Raw genomic sequence first — 17,167 nt, 5'->3', positions numbered from 1 at the left:
TACATTGTATGCACGAGTGAAAAAGTCACAATGAAACACTTTTTGTACAACTTTTACATGCTGAAAAACAAACAAATTCATTCTTATTTTCTAGCAGTACAAAAGCAGTGGTCAAAAACTGTATATGTTGCTATTTTCTACAGAAAAATGTCACTTTCTCTTTATGCTGTCAAAAATATCTCACCTCAGGTTAGGTTCCGGGAAGATGGCGGAGGAGAAGCTGGAATCTGAACAAGCTCTTGCATAGAAAGCAGTTTCAGAGTTCCAGTGAACAGTCCCAAGCCAGAGAATCACACCAAGTGTGCCATCACAGGACAGAGAGTTAGTCAAGAGAGGGGAATCCAAGCAGACACATCTGAGTGCCTGCCAGCAGCTGCCGTTGCAGCAGCAGGGTCGCGGTGGCGACCACCGCCCCGGGGGCATACCTGAGACAAAGTCCGGGACAAAGGAGCCAGACCCAGCGGACGAGCGGATTCTACTCAACACCAGCAAGAACCGACAAGGAGCGGACAACTTCATCCTGCACTTTGCAGACCAGAGACGACCCAGGATCCAAGACTCGGCGTGAGTAGAAGCCCGACTTCCTCACTCCTTCTCAGGGAGCAGAGGAGGGAAGGCCACCCCCCCCCCCCCACCGGTGATCTCCATCTTGGATACCGACAAAGCTCGGAGGATCGGCTAGCTCCAGCTCAGGCCTTGGAATAAAACGAGTCATTTAGCAGGTCACAAGAACTTAACGGCGAAGTGACCTCACAGACTCAGTTCCATCCAGGGAAAAGTCACCCAGCTCAGGCGCCAGCCATTGGAGTGGCTCTCCTCACCGGGTAACCAGAGCCAGAGGCTGCCCCTCCCTCTAGCAGCCACCAAAATCAATTGAAAAACAGAAACCCTGAGAATGGATCCAGGCTGGGTGCTGTGAGTTTTTTTCACAAAATAGCCCCAGGGAAAAGCTACTGTTTGTTGAAAGGCCTCAACTCTACTCAGAACCTAGCCTCATCACTGCATCCCCCTCTTGTGTGATTCTCAAAGCAGATCACCCTCCCAGTAAACTAACCTGGGAGGGGGATCTCAAAATCTTGGGTAAAGCAGAGCATTTTTCTGCCTGTTCCAACAAACTGACTTAAGAAACCAATCAAGCCACAGGACCTCAAGCTGACCAGAGACTCCAACCAGACTCTGGTTACAGACAAAAGGGAGATAGAGGACTCTTCCTACCCCTCCCCCCAAAAAAAGAATCAAAGAATTTTTTTTTTCTTCTTCTTCTTTTCTTTTTTCTTTTTTTTGTTTTGTTTTTTTTTTTTTCGTTTTTTGTTACCTTATATATATTAAAAAAATGTTTTCCTTTTCTAAAACTTTTATTAATCTTTAATTGTTGCCTCTTCTGAAAAAATAATTGTTTTCCAGTAACTTTTTTTTTTTCTTCTCTTATAATTTTTATTTTAGGAATACGTGAATGTGTGTTTTCCTTTCTTTTCTTGTCTTCTTTCTCTTTTTCTTTCATTCTTAATTATCTTTTTGTTTTTTTGTCTAGCTCTACTGAACTTCTGATCTTTTCTTCTCACTTTCCTATCCTTTCCACATTTTCCTCTTTTGTTCTTCTATATGTGACTTAACTCTTGTCCTGCACATCCTCAGATAAACCTGTAGTTAACTAGTAGACCCTATCCCCCATTGTGTACACACTTAATCCACAAACTTATTACTCAATTCAAAACCTCTGAGACTTAAATTCATTAATAGCAGTACTACCTCTTTATACCTATATAATATTTTAAGTATTTTTTAAAAGTTTTTCACATCTCCTCTATGTCCCTCCCTTTCTCTCAACATATTCACATTCCTCTCTAAATAGATGGTCTTTTAATCTCTAAAATAACATTAATTTTTACGTTTCTATTTTTTTTCTGGTCTCTTTTCATTCCCCTTTCCCTTTCTTCTTTTTCTCTCTCTCTCTACTTGCATCCTACCCAACCTATTTCCTGCATTGAGATTAGGACATAGTTAACTCTCCCTGTGCCTCCCCACACCAATCTATTCCTATTTTTTACCCATATCTCTCCCTAACCCTAATAATTTCTGGTTTTCCAAATTCTTCTCTGCGGTTCGAAGTCCTTTAACATATAGTTGTTTGATGTCGAATAGATGTATCTGTTGAACTAGATTGTATCTGTAGACTATTAACTGTATAAATGCAAACTTTGGTTGATGGTTGCCTTAAGATAGTGTTCTAGCACAAAACTGTTGCTATCTTCATCTCAAATGGGCAGAGTAAGCCGGAAAAACAAGAAAAATGGCAAATCCGGGTATCTCAATTCCCAATCTTGATAATCAGGGGTTAGAACAGATAATGAATAATATAGAGGAGAGTTCCCAAATAGCTCTACAAACACTGCTAGCAAACATGATAAAGGAGAAGTTCGACAACGTACAAAGGACTCTGTATGAGCGTGATAGGGAGAGAGAGGAGGCATCCCAGAAGTTTATACAGGAATATCATAAGTGTGAGGAAGCTACTCAAAAACTGATACAGGATTTGCGTGAACAACTTGAGAATACTCAAAGAGAAAGGGAGGAATAGCGTGAGCAGGCTGAGAACACTCAAAGAGATCTGCAGGAATCCCACGAACAGGAGGAAGCTAATCAAAGAGTAATACAGGAATTGAGAGACCAGGTAGAGAACACACAAAGATCACTAAAGGCATTCATGGAATCCATTAACAGAGAGCTGAAGGAAGTCAGGGAGACCACAAAGGGAATGCTGAATGGAACCCAACAGAAGGAATGGGAGCCCAAAGAAACCATAACCAATCAACTAAGTGATTTGAGGACAAACACTGAACACCAAATTAAGGAAGTAAAGAAATTCATACAAGACCTAAAACAGAGCTTCAACAAAGAACTTGAAGCCATCAAAGCTGACCAACTAGAAGGAAAAGAGATAAAAAACAAAGTAGAGAGTCTTGAGAGCAGGTTAGAACATGCAGAAGATCGAATCTCAGGGATTGAAGACAGCCTAGATATTATAGAGAAAGAACATACAACCATCCAAGACAAGTCCAAGAAATATGATAGATGTATCCAACACCTGGAAGACACCATCAGAAGGCCTAATCTAAGGATAATGGGTGTAGAGGAGCACCTAGAAACAGAAGTTAATGGTCTAGGAAATTTGTTTAACAGGATCCTAGCAGAGAACTTCCCAAACATGCAAAAAGATAGGCCTGTCCAGATACAAGAATTCTTTAGAACGCCAAATAGACCAGACCAGGATAGGACATCCCACCGCCACATTATAATCCACACAGGATCAACTCAGAACAAGGAAAAGATCCTTAAAGCTGTCAAGGAGAAAAGGGTAATCACCTATAAAGGGAAACCAATTAGAATCACCTCAGATTTCTCAGCAGAGACAATCAAAGCAAGAAGAGCCTGGAATGATGTATGCCATGCCCTAAAAACAAACAACTATCAACCAAGAATACTGTACCCAGCTAAACTCTCCTTCATAACTGAAGGCCAAATAAAAACCTTCCATAGCAAAGAAAAATTGAAACAATACATCTGCACCAAACCAGCCCTACAAAAGATTCTTAAAGATGTCCTACACATAGAAAACCAATAAGACCGCAATAAAGGCCAAGAAACTGCACCCAAACTGAGAATCCAAGAACCATAGGAAGAATCAAGTTTTCTCAGCCCCCAAGAAGGTAGATAACATGGCAGGAACTCCCAAATACCTCTCAGTCCTATCTCTTAATGTTAACGGACTGAACTCTCCAATTAAGGGACATAGACTGTCTAGTTGGATTAAAAAACAAGACCCTTCTATCTGCTGCCTGCAGGAGTCACATCTTGCCCATAAAAACAAACACATTTTCAATGTTAAAGGCTGGAACAAAATCTACCAAGCAAGCGGACCCCATAAACAGGCGGGAGTGGCAATCCTAATATCAGATAAAATAGACTTCAAAATAAAATTCGTGAGAAGAGATAAAGAAGGTCGCTCCATACTAATTAAAGGATCTCTCCTTCAGGAGGATATTACAATTCTAAATATCTATTCGCCAAACAATGGAGCACACAAATTTATCAAAGAAACACTACTTTCCCTCAAATCCCATATAGATCCAAAGACATTAATTGTTGGGGATTTTAACACACCACTCTCCCCACTAGATAGATCAACTCGGCAAAAACTCAACAGAGAAACCGCAGATCTAAACAGCTGCATAGATCAACTGGACTTAACAGACATCTACCGAACATTTCACCCAGCAGCATCAGAATACACGTTTTTCTCAGCAGCACATGGAACGTTTTCTAAAATAGACCACATTTTAGGCCACAAAGCAAACTTGTCTAAATTCAGAAACATTGAAATTATACCTTGCATTCTCTCTGACCACAGGGGAATAAAATTAGAACTCAACACCAAAAGCCACCAAAGAAAGTCCGGTATCACATGGAGGCTGAAGAACACACTGCTGAATCATGAATGGGTCATGGAAAAGATTAGAAAGGAAATTCAAATGTTCATGCTATTCAACAAAAATGAACACACAAAATACCAGCTCCTCTGGGACACAGCAAAGGCAGTACTCAGAGGCAAGTTTATAGCTCTGAGCTCCTACATCAACAAATTGCAGAGATCTGAAACTAACAATCTAATGACACATCTAAACCTCCTTGAAAAAGAGCAGCAAGATAAACCCCAATCCAGTAGATGGAAAGATATAATCAAAATTAAATCAGAATTAAATGAATTAGAATCCAAAAAAACTATAGAAAGAATCAACAAAACAAAGAGTTGGTTCTTTGAAAAACTTAACAAAATTGACAGACCCTTAGCAAATCTTATCAGAAAAAGAAGAGAACACACCCAAATTAATAAACTCAGAGATGAGAATGGAAACATCAATACGGAAACAACCAAGATTCAGAACATTATAAAGGAATACTTCTCAAAACTTTATGCTAATAAGTTTGAGAACTTGACAGAAATGGACCTCTTCTTAGCAAATATTGACATGCCAAAACTAAACCAAGATGAGTTAAACTATCTTAACAGGCCCATATCAAGCATTGAAATAGAAACAGCAATAAGAGACCTCCCAGCTAAGAAAAGTCCAGGACCAGATGGTTTTACAGCGGAATTTTACAAGGCCTTCAAAGCAGAGCTCACACCAATTCTCCTCCAACTCTTCAATGAAATTGAAAGAGAAAGTTCACTACCTAACACATTCTATGAAGCCATCATAAACCTCATCCCAAAACCAGGCAGGGACTCATCAAAGAAAGAGAACTATAGACCCATTTCTTTGATGAACATTGATGCAAAACTTCTCAGCAAAATTTTGGCCAACCGACTTCAACAATTCATCCAAAAAAATCATACACCACGATCAAACAGGATTCATTTCTGGGATGCAAAGGTGGTTCAATATACGCAAATTAATTAATATTATTCATCACATCAATAGGAGCAAGAATAAGAACCACATGGTTATCTCAATAGACGCAGGAAAAGCATTCGACAAGATCCAACACCCCTTTATGATGAAGGTTTTGGAAAAATTAGGAATCCATGGAACATTCTTCAATACAATAAAGGCTGTATATGACAAACCTACAGCCAGCATTATACTCAATGGTGAAAAACTAAAGCCATTTCCTCTTAACTCAGGAACAAGACAAGGATGCCCACTCTCTCCACTTCTCTTCAATCTAGTATTAGAATGCCTAGCTACAGCAATAAGACAAGATGCAGACATAAAGGGGATCCAAATAGGGAAAGAACAAATAAAACTCCCTCTTTGCAGATGACATGATCTTGTATTTAAAGAATCCCATAGACTCCACTCCCAAATTACTCAAGCTGATTCAAAACTTTGGCAAAGTAGCAGGTTATAAAATTAACCCCCATAAATCAATGGCTTTTCTGTATACCAACAATGAGAAAAGTGTGGCTGAAATTAGGAAAGCAACTCCATTTGTAATAGCCCCACAAAAAAATAAAATACCTAGGAATTAACTTAACTAAAGAAGTGAAGGACCTCTATGATGAAAACTTTAAAATCTTGAAAAAGGAAATCAACACAGAACTTAAAAAATGGCAAAACCTCCCATGCTCCTAGATTGGAAAGATTAACATCGTGAAAATGGCAATACTTCCCAAGGCTATCTACAAATTCAACGAAATACCTATCAAAATTCCAAACTCATTCTTCAAGGAAATAGAAGAGGCAATCCAAAAATTCATATGGAACAATAAAAGACCTCGAATAGCAAAAACGCTCCTCAACGGAAAGAACACTGCTGGAGGAATATCAATACCAAATTTCAAACTCTACTATAAAGCCATAGTAATCAAAACAGCTTGGTATTGGCATAAGAACAGAACTCAGGACCAATGGAATAGAATTGAAAACCCAGAAATGAACCTACAGACCTATAGCCATCTAATCTTCAATAAGGGAGCTAAAACAATAGAATGGAAGACAGACAGCCTCTTCAGTAAATGGTGCTGGCAAAACTGGTTAACTACATGTAGAAAACTAAAGCTAGATCCTTATATATCACCCTGCACCAGAATCAACTCCAAATGGATCAAAGACCTTGAACTCAAAGCAGATACTCTAAAAACATTACAGGATGGAATAGGAGAAACCCTGGGTGTCCTTGGCTCAGGCCGAAATTTTCTGCACAGAGACCTGGAAACACAACAAATCAAAGAAAGGTTGGACAAATGGGATTGCATAAGGTTGCAGAGCTTCTGCAGGGCAAATGACATAGCTAGCAAGATTAAAAGAAAGCCCACGGCCTGGGAGAAGATCTTTACTAGCCATACAACGGACAAGGGTCTCATATCTAAAATATACTTGGAACTCAAAAAATTAACCCCCCCAACAACAAATCCTCAAAGAAACAACTGCCCAATAAGTAAGTGGGCGAAAGACCTAAAGAGAAGCTTCTCTGAAGAAGAAAGAAGGATGGCCAATAGACACATGAAGAAATGTTCAACATCCCTAGCCATAAAAGAAATGCAAATCAAAACAACATTGAGATATCACCTCACTCCAGTTAGAAGAGCAAAAATCAAGATCTCTAACAACAACAGATGTTGGAGGGGATGTGGACAGAAAGGAACCTTACTTCATTGTTGGTGGGAATGTAAACTTGTTCAACCACTTTGGAAAGCAGTATGGAGGTTCCTTAAAAGACTTCACATAGAACTCCCCTATGACCCAGCAATCCCACTTTTGGGCATTTACCCAAATGATCACAAACAAGACCACACTAAAGCTACCAGCACGACTATGTTTATTGCAGCATTATTTACCATAGCTAAGATATGGAACCAACCCAGATGCCCCTCAGTAGATGAATGGATCAAGAAAATGTGGTATATATACACAATGGAATTCTATGCCTCCATCAGAAAGAATGACATTTCCCCATTTGTTAGGAAATGGAAAGGCTTGGAAAAATTATATTAAGTGAAGTAAGCCAGTCCCAAGGAAACATAGGTCCCATGGTTTCCCTTATTTGCAATATCTAGTATATGTATGAGTCAAGCAGAAAAAGTCACATAATGTGATGTTAGGAAAATGAACCCTTAGATATGTATTTTAATGTTTTTGTTTCTTTCATGCATGTGTTTCTAACGCATTTATAAGATTATTTCTTTGTTGCTTTGTATGTCCCTCCCCCACAGTGTAACCCCCGCTTTCACCATATTTGATGTCAGTATAACATGTGGAGGAGACGGGGCAAACAAGTAGTTTAAGGATTCAGGTGGACCTGTTGCAACAATGAGAAGTACAAAATGTCATGTCAAAACCAGCTTTACAATGTTGGTGTGGTGGGGGGGAGGGGGGGTATGAATGGGTGGGAGGGAGGGGGGAGGCTGGGAAGGGAGGTGAAGGGTAAACTAAGGAGGAGGCTGCAATGCTTGGTAAGCAATGTATGCATTATCCTGCCCATGTAATTGTAACCCCTCTGTACAGTATGTTCTCAAAGAAAAGAAAAGAAAATTAAAAAAAAATCTCAGCTCAAAGTCATGTAAATTCCGTTACCCAGACACGTAAATTCAATTTTTAATCTTAATCACAATATATACAATAGTCATGAACTTGTTAAGAAATGATTGTAGAAAGTGAATGATTTCAAAACACACAGAGAAATTGATGAAATAATGCCATATTGGGCATAATGGCTGATACCTGTAGTTCAGAATCCTAAGGAAACAGAGAATGTTAGGAATGTGCTTCTAGGTCAGTCAGGGAAAATTTGTAAGGTAATACCTCATTCATTAGGCCACCAGAGAACAGTTTCTTTTTGTAATAAGTGTTTTATTGTGAAAATACTGTACAGAGAGGTTACAGTTACAAGATAAGAATTCAAATGAATTTTTCTTTCTTGCAATTGTTTCCAACATATTTCTAAAATGATTTCTTTGTTGTTTGTATGTACCTTCCCCATGGTATAAGCCCTGCTTTCACTATATTTGATGCTGATATAATTTGTGGAGGGGAAGGGAAAAAACAAATTGTTTAAACAGGGTTACAGATGGACCCATTAATGAGATTTACAAGATGTTATGTCCAAAAAAGAGAACAGTTTCTTTAGTCTGGCCTCCAAGTTTGTGATCTTATCACTATCGGTGACCAAAAGTAACCATGTTGCTGAATGTCTCTCAGATTAAATTTGTACTTGTTTTCTCACAGGTTTATATTCAGTGGTGCATATATGTGACTAAAGTCCAGAAGTGCTGCTGTGCTCTTTTTGTGGTGTCTGTTAGGAGGTTCATGTTTTGAATTACCATTACTAGCAATCTTCCTTCCAGTTCTAGACTAAGGGGATAGCTGGTAGATTGCTATGCTCAGTTATTGTTTCCCCTTGGTAATTTGTGAGAATGCACAGAGAACTTTTTGATATCTTACAAATAGCCTGTTTCTTATTGAAATATCATTATGAATTCAAGGATTTACAATTTCTTTAACGGATGTGATATCCAAATTCATCAGTGAATAGCACTTGATAGCTCATTTTTTTTCTCTTATTAGTTTAGCTCAAGCTAACTTTGTATCCCACATAGTAGTGACTCCTTGGGTCGTGACACCTGCACAGGCCAATCCCAAACATCAGGATGTCCTCTTGTGTCACTCCATCTCAGCACACAAAAATTAGGGAGCCTGTGAAAGACAGTTTATTCTTTCCAGAGGCTGCCTTAGAGAAAAACTTGTAAGAACCCAGAACCTGGAGGCTTCTGAAGAAACATGTATATACTATTCATTAATATTCTTTTTTCACTCACTATTCTCTTGAAAGCTTTAGGAAAATAGAAGTACTTTTGATGATGGTTTGTGATGGTTTATCTGCATTGTCAAATTAGTTGGATTGCTGCAAGGTGAACAAACTATACTTGTTGACATATCTGTGAGAGTTCCTGTAGAGAGAATTGGCTAATAGAGGAAAATCTATGCCATTGTACACAGCCCCTTCCAAAATGCCAGGGCCTCTTATGAAGTTAAAAAGGAAGGTGGAGTAAGCAAATCAATGTGTTACTTGGCTGCCATTATATGAGCACTCTGCCCATATGGTACACTAAAGTTTCTAATCTATGAGCTGAAACAAAGAATTCTGCTATTTCAGGTGTTTTTACTGAGGACTTAGTCACAGAAATGGCAAGTTAAGTAACACATCTTTATAACTTAGGTTCTAGCTTACTTTCTGACCAATGATGGAAGATGGATGCTACACTGAGAGCATTTGGTGTCCCCATCACTGGGTTGAGAAGGATGATATTTATTTTCAGTGGAAACTGGTAATTTGTTGCAGAAGATTTTTTCAAAGTGAGAGTTTGAATGTGGGAAAACATTTATCAGTGAAGGAAAGCTGTAATGCAGAGGGAGTAGAATAAGTTCCTGAACACATGGATTTATGCTTAGGAAGATGAGAGGTGGAATTGAACATCACAGAAGAGCTGCAGGCCAGGCAGTGGGTTCTGAGCCCTGGTGACTGGGTGCTGTGCTACTTGGAGCAGAATGGTAGGGGCAGCACTTATCTGCTGGAGGCAACTGGGTATAGAGCCTCAGACAATCAGGACTACACCAACTACAACCACCCTCCCCCATCTCCAACTCCAGAAGCTTTGTCTTAAGACTTCTGAATAGTTTGTGAACACGTCCATATTTTAAGTCCTTTATAAGCACATTTGACATCTGTAACTAAGAGCAGTGACCAATCCTCACAGAGTGCAACAGCCTGTTTTCTTCTAATTATAACCCTTACCCAGCATACTGGCTCCAGGTAGCCAGCAACTAGCAACTTTGTAAGTCATCAGGACTCAAGGCAGAGAAGCAGAAGAGGAGCCACTGGTTCTTTCCACCTGCACTATGCCATGAACCAAATACTGATGGATTTCCTTTACCAGTTCAGCCCTCTACATGCTTTCAGTGATTCATATTTTATAAAATGTGGGGTGTCAGATGGAGGGATTCAGGGATCTCTGTGCAGCTTTTTTCACAGCTTTTTTTCACTTGTTTCTGTGTCCTGCCCTGTGTGGACTTTCCTCCTCCTCCTCCTCCTCCTCCTCCTCCTCCTCCTCCTCCTCCTCCTCCTCCTCCTCCTCCTCCTCCTCCTCCTCCTCCTCCTCCTCCTCCTCCTCCTCCTCCTCCTCCTCCTCCTCCTCCTCCTCCTCCTCCTCCTCCTCCTCCTCCTCCTCCTCCTCCTCCTCCTCCTCCTCCTCCTCCTCCTCCTCCTCCTCCTCCTCCTCCTCCTCCTCCTCCTCCTCCTCCTCCTCCTCCTCCTCCTCCTCCTCCTCCTCCTCCCCCTCCCCCTCCCCCTCCTTCTTTTTCTGTCCTGGGGCTTGAACTCTGGGCTTGGTTGCTGTTCCTGCGCTCTTCAGCTCAGGACAAGCACTCAACCACTTGAGCAACAGCACCACTTCCAGTTTTCTAGTGGTTTATTGGAGATAAGAGTCTCACGGAGTTTCCTGCCAGGGTTGGCTTTGAACCGAGATCCTCAGATCTCAGCCTCCTTAGTAGCTAGATTACAACCTGGCTTAGTTCTTCTTTTTCAACATAATACTGAACACCCTCCTCACCATCCCATAAAAAAGGGTAGAATTTTATCTCACAAATTACTTCTCAGGTTGAACAAAGTGGTATTCAATCAGTTTGAAACCACAGCTCTCTACAATGTAAGGCAGTGAATAACAGTTGAGTATAGAATCCCTAAGGAAAAATAGGAAGACCTAAGTAAAGACAGGATCCAATTGGGATAGAATATTCCTAATATTCCTAATAAACTGTGCATAATATCAAATAGGAAGAATTATGAAAGCAGCTGTCGTGGTGCTCTTCTAAAGAGTTAATTTTGCCAGAGGGGTTTCTTTTTCCATATGAATTTATTACTACCAGAAATAATAAGATAGGTTGAAGTTATATAACTCCTGAAGTAGTGCACTAAGAATGAGTATTCTTTCTATAATGCCTTGCTGAGAAAACTTATACTTGGAGTCAGTACTACTGAAATCTAGGTTCAGTGAATGAAATCTGAAGACCAGAGTTTCTAGCACCTGGAAAGGAATGTCTTTGATACTTTCTCCAATTAACCAGCAAAACACCTGCATGTTGAATTGTCAAATGGTAGACCTCAAGCCTTGTACAGAAAAAGCTAATGGCAACATACAGGCCCTGATATCAGTACAAACACACACACACACACACACACACACACACACACACACACACACACACACACACACACATGCACACACAGAAACTGCAATATTAAACCCCCTACACACCGCTAACAATATACAATACAAATTTAATCCATAGAAAACGTCAAAAAGACATTTTAGAATATATTTATTAATATTTCTAGGGGGAAAAGCTTATTTTATAAGATATAAAGCTAAAATATTACCACTAGAGGGCAGAAAAACTCAGTAGAAAACAAGCTGGAAACTTCGTCTTGTCTCTATTCATGCCTGCTTTCTCAGCAAAATAATCTTTTCAGGGAAGATTCATGTCCCCCTGAGTTACGTTTACTTGGAAGAGGCCTGTAAGAAGTGAGTGAGGTGATGTGAGATCACTGGGGCTGAAGCAAACCCTATAGTACTAGTGTCTTTAGCAGATGAGGCATTGGGGATTGCTCTCTCTGTCATGGTGTCTATCTCTGTCTGTCCCTGTCTCTGATCCTCCTGGTCTGCACTTCATTAGGTAAAACACGTGGTCAGCTGATACAGATGGATTGCCATAATGGTTTACACCACTTGTATATTCAGCATTTGTTGTTTGTTTTTCAAACATTCTTTTCATGAACAATCACTAATTTATTTTTCTTCACATTGTCATTTCTACCTTTTAGCACCTTGATATAGCACTCTGGCCTTAGGAGAAGTTTTATGAAATATTTAATGCACTCATACATTCATAGTAGTCACAAGGTTCTTATACCAACATGTTTCCTCTGCCTTATCAACTTTTTGCAGATTAAAGAGGATAATTCTCACAAATCTTTTCTTCTCTGAATTGCAAGAGTTGTACAAGAGATTATGATGTAACATGCTCATTGGAATGTCTAGGGCTTCTTGATCAGAGTCAGCCTTCTGTCATGCTATTTGAAAATAAACAGCAGAAATTATAGCATGGAAAATATCAAGTTACTTCATACAACAGAAAATATGAAGAATTATGTAGGATTTCTCTCACACAAATCCTCATAATTATGAGTGACCTAAATATTATTTTAGATAATAAATTGTTGTTATTTTACCAAAATTAATGTTTCAATCACAAGAATAAATTACTTTCCTATCACATTATTAAATGCGGAGACATACATATATGCATAGCTTTTTATTTAAATATTGACAAATATTTAAACACTTTCAGATGATGTAATTTCAAATATTAAAAGTTACATGAAATATTGTCTATACATTACAAAAGTCCTTCCAGAATTAGAAATACATTACTTGTGTGCACATTCATATGAGACATAGAGCAGCAGGGAGGGAGCTGAGGAGTTGGGGTTGTGATGCCATCTTGCTGCCATTCACCCCTATGATGCTCTCAGACTCTTGTTGCTAGGAAAGCCTATCAGAGCTCTGAGCACCCAATGTTGGACCTAAGCAGCCTGTGCTAAGAATCAGAGAATTAAATATTAGAACAGGGGCAGTGAGTTCTTAGGAAAAATAATGGAAAGACAGGAAAGATGCCATTACTCCTAGAAATATAAATGTATGTTTGCCAGGTATTTGCCAGCAAACTTAAATGCTTCATTTTCAGTCCTATTTCCTACAATTCTAAATATAACATGCATTTTATATCTTGTACTATGCTTTTTCAAATAACATAGAGTAAATTTTAAAACACAGATTTATGGAGCCTAACCAATGAAATTCTTGGCATAGAACTGCAAAACATGATGAAACAAGTCCTTGAAACACATGAAACTGTTGATTGTTTCTAGATTGAATTAGAAGGCTGCACTTTTCAGACTCTTTTCCTATTTGAATACATGTTTGATTTCTTAGATAATGAATAGGCACCCAGTCATCCAAAGCAGACTTCTTAGATTACCATCAGTGCAAACACTATCTCCAAAATGAGTTCACACATACTTAGAAATCACTTGTCACTGCACCTCAGGACAGTTAGTTAAACCTATGACATCTCACAACCTAGGAAATTCTTCTGTCACCATGAGATTTGAGGTGTCACAGCTCCCCCTGGGTACAAAATATGAAATACCTTTAGTTCCTCAATTCTGGTAGAACATTTTTTTTTATTCTTACTCTAAATACAAAGAACCACATTTACCAAAGAATGGAGAAATAGTACTATGAACACTTCTAGACATGAATATTTTGAACAAATCAAATAGAACCTCTGATCTCACAGAGCTGCTTTCATTTGAAGGCAAAGAGCAGAAATTGAACAAAAGCTTCTCATGATTCTCTAATTTCTGATACTCCCCACATGCAGCCTTCCCTTTCTCCCCTCACCACAAGTAACACAATTACTGAAAAAGATGAGCTTACCACCTGACATGATTAGAGTTAAGAGCAGGGTGATAGGTTACATTTGACCATTCGTATTTTCTTAAAATAAAACAAAAACAACAAAAAATCCCTCTGATGCAATTTCACTGAAGGCCATTAAATCAAACTATCTTTTGAACACACATATAAATTTTTCATTCCATCATTTATATGCAGTTGAAAATCACCAAACACACAGATCAGAGCCGTGAATTACACCTCAATCTCTATTAAATAAATCTGGATCCATTTGTAGCAGAGCATTGTTTTTGTTTTTTACTATTTTTACCATTTCTGTTAGTGAAGAGCACCAGTCTCCCTTGTTTTTGCTGAGTTGTTCACAAGCAAAGGGAGAGAAAGTAATTCTTGCCTATTATATAAAGTCAGTCAGATTCAAAATGATAGTTCTTTGGAACTGTGCATTACTTTCTACCTGTAATCTTTAAATTGCCCATGGGCATTTCTGTTTCCTTTATTAATTCATCTTTTGCAACAATTTGTTACAATACATCAATTACACATGGAAACTCTCACTCCAAATAGCTATGAATGTTTGTAGACAATTTGCTTTGTAAGATGCTGAATCTAAACCCATTGCAGTGAACTTATGCAGGAAAGCTGAATAGCCTGTCTGAGAAGCCATGCCCTTGGCTCTGATCATCTCAATATTTGTCCAAGATTTGGCCTTGTCTGTCTTAGATTCATGGAGAAAAAAATGACATGATAATGGTATATGAGAAAGAAGCCTGCACATGGCTAAGAGTATACATATCCATAGGATTGGGTAGCAACAAGCCCAAACCTTCTCCTAATACAGAAGTAGTACAAAAAGGGTAGGAGAGAGAAGTAGATAAAAATCATATCTTAGTATACAAATAAGTCTCTGTATTAACTTTTCTTTGTGATTCTTCTCTGGAATTTTCCTTTGTCTCTGTTTCTTCTGTTCACTTCATTGTAAACTGAAATCTCTGCCAACTATCAAAGAAATATTGCCAAATGATCATGGAGTTCTAATCACTGTTATTCAGTAATGGAAGACTAGTTTATCTTACATCCTACGATGTTAGTAAAAAAATAATCCACAATGTAATTATGATTCAAATTTAATTTAATTAATTAATTTATTTATTTTAAACTGTAAAGCATACTATTTTTTTAATTGTGAGAATACCATACAGAGGAGTTACAATTACATGGGCAAGATAACGAGTACATTTCTTATCAAGCATTGTTGTCTCTTCTTTGTTTCCCCTTCCCATCCCTTCCAATACTAGCCCCCTCCCCCCATCTGATTCTCCCCCCTATCTCTCACCAATGTTGTAAAGTTTGTTTTTCGACATAATGACTTGTACATCTCATTGACTTGTACATCTCATTGTTGCAATGGGTCCTCCTGTATCCCTAGTTAAACGATTTTATTTTAAAATAAAATTAAAAAGGAAAAGAACACAATGGAAAGAGGTCAATCCTTTAAAAAATACCATTGATGTCTCGAAAAGCAAGATTAATAGAGAGGGTTGTTCTAATTAAAAGATGATATATAACCTGGCACCTGTGGCTCACTACTGTAATCCTAGCTACTCAGGATGCTGAGATATAAGGATAGTGGTTCCAAAATCAGCATGGCCAGGAAAGTCTGTGACACTCTTATCTCCAATTAACCACAAAAAAGGTGAAACTGGAGCTGTGGCGTAAGTGGTAGAGAGATAGAATTGAACACAAGTACTTAGGGACATTGGTCATTCCCAGAGTTCAAGCCCTAGAACCAGCAAAAAGAAACAGAAAGGAAATATGATTTATGCACAGGTGAGATACCATGGTGAAAGCCCTTGGTACAATTAATATATATATGAAACAAATGTATGACAAGAGAATGAAATAGGCTATGTTGGCATTTTATGGAGCGAGTACTATGAATGGAGGAAGTTATATGAAGGTGAAGATTATTGAAGTGCTTCTCTGGAATATATGAAAAAGGCCAGCAAAACCCATGCAACTGCTTTAAGAAGGGAAATATGGGGATTAGGATGAGAGATCAAGGATGTGAGGTTAATGGAGTACATTGTATGGGTGTGGAAATGTCACAATGAAACCCTTCTCTACAGTTAATATATGCTGACAAAGACTAGTGTATGTCTAGGACAAGCAGAAAAGCTCAAAAGCTATGTACATATGACCATATAAAATGATGCTAAGCAAAATGCATCCCAAGATAGGGACACAAATGGTTTTATCTTTCTTGCTGTTTTTTAAGGTATTTATAATGTACTATGTGATTGTTTTGTTTCTTTTGTATGTTCTTGCCCCATGGTGTAACCCCTGTTTTCACTGTATTTGATTCTGGTGCCCTGCATCTTGTATATACATTTTTCTATTTTGGGGAGGGTAATATAAATAACAAAATGCTGAAATAAGGATACAGATTGCGCTTTATAACAATGAGATGTACAGGATGCTATATTGAAACCAAATTTTACAACTTCATTGGGGGAGTTGTGGGAAGGGAGTAGTTGGGGAAGTGGGGAGTGAAGGGACAGTAGGGGAAAATCAAAGGAGGAGATACCAATGCTGGATAAGAAATGTACTCAATACTTTACTCATGTATCTGTAACCCCTCTGTACAGTATTTTTACAAAAAATATATGTAATAATTTAAAAAGAAATTAAATGTATTCTTATTCTGTAGCAGTATAAAAACAGTGGTTAAAAATTGTATGTGTTACTGTTTTGTTTGTTTTTTAACAGATATAGTTCACTATGTCATTATATTTTCAAAAAGATCTCAGTTTGAAGTCACTGAGGTTCTCTTAACCAGACATGTGAATTCAATCTTTAGTCTTAGTCACTGTACATACCATGTTTATGAACTTGTGAAGAGATGGCTGTAGAAGAATGATCTCAAGACACAAAAATTCCAAACAAAAGAATACTTTAATGGTCATGATGGCCATAATGGTTCACACATATAGTTCAACCTCTAGAGAATGGTAGGAATATGGTTCCAGTTAAGTCAGAACAAAGTAGTCAGACCACATCCCAATAATCAAGCCACCAAGGAACAGGGGTTTAGTTCAGTCTTAAATTTTGTGTTCTTATTGCTCTTGGTGATCA

The sequence above is a fragment of the Dipodomys spectabilis genome, unplaced genomic scaffold, assembly GCF_019054845.1.
Source record: "Dipodomys spectabilis isolate Male_0828 unplaced genomic scaffold, ASM1905484v1 ptg000137l, whole genome shotgun sequence".
Lineage (NCBI taxonomy): Eukaryota > Metazoa > Chordata > Mammalia > Rodentia > Heteromyidae > Dipodomys > Dipodomys spectabilis.
Note: the sequence above shows the minus strand (reverse complement) of the source record.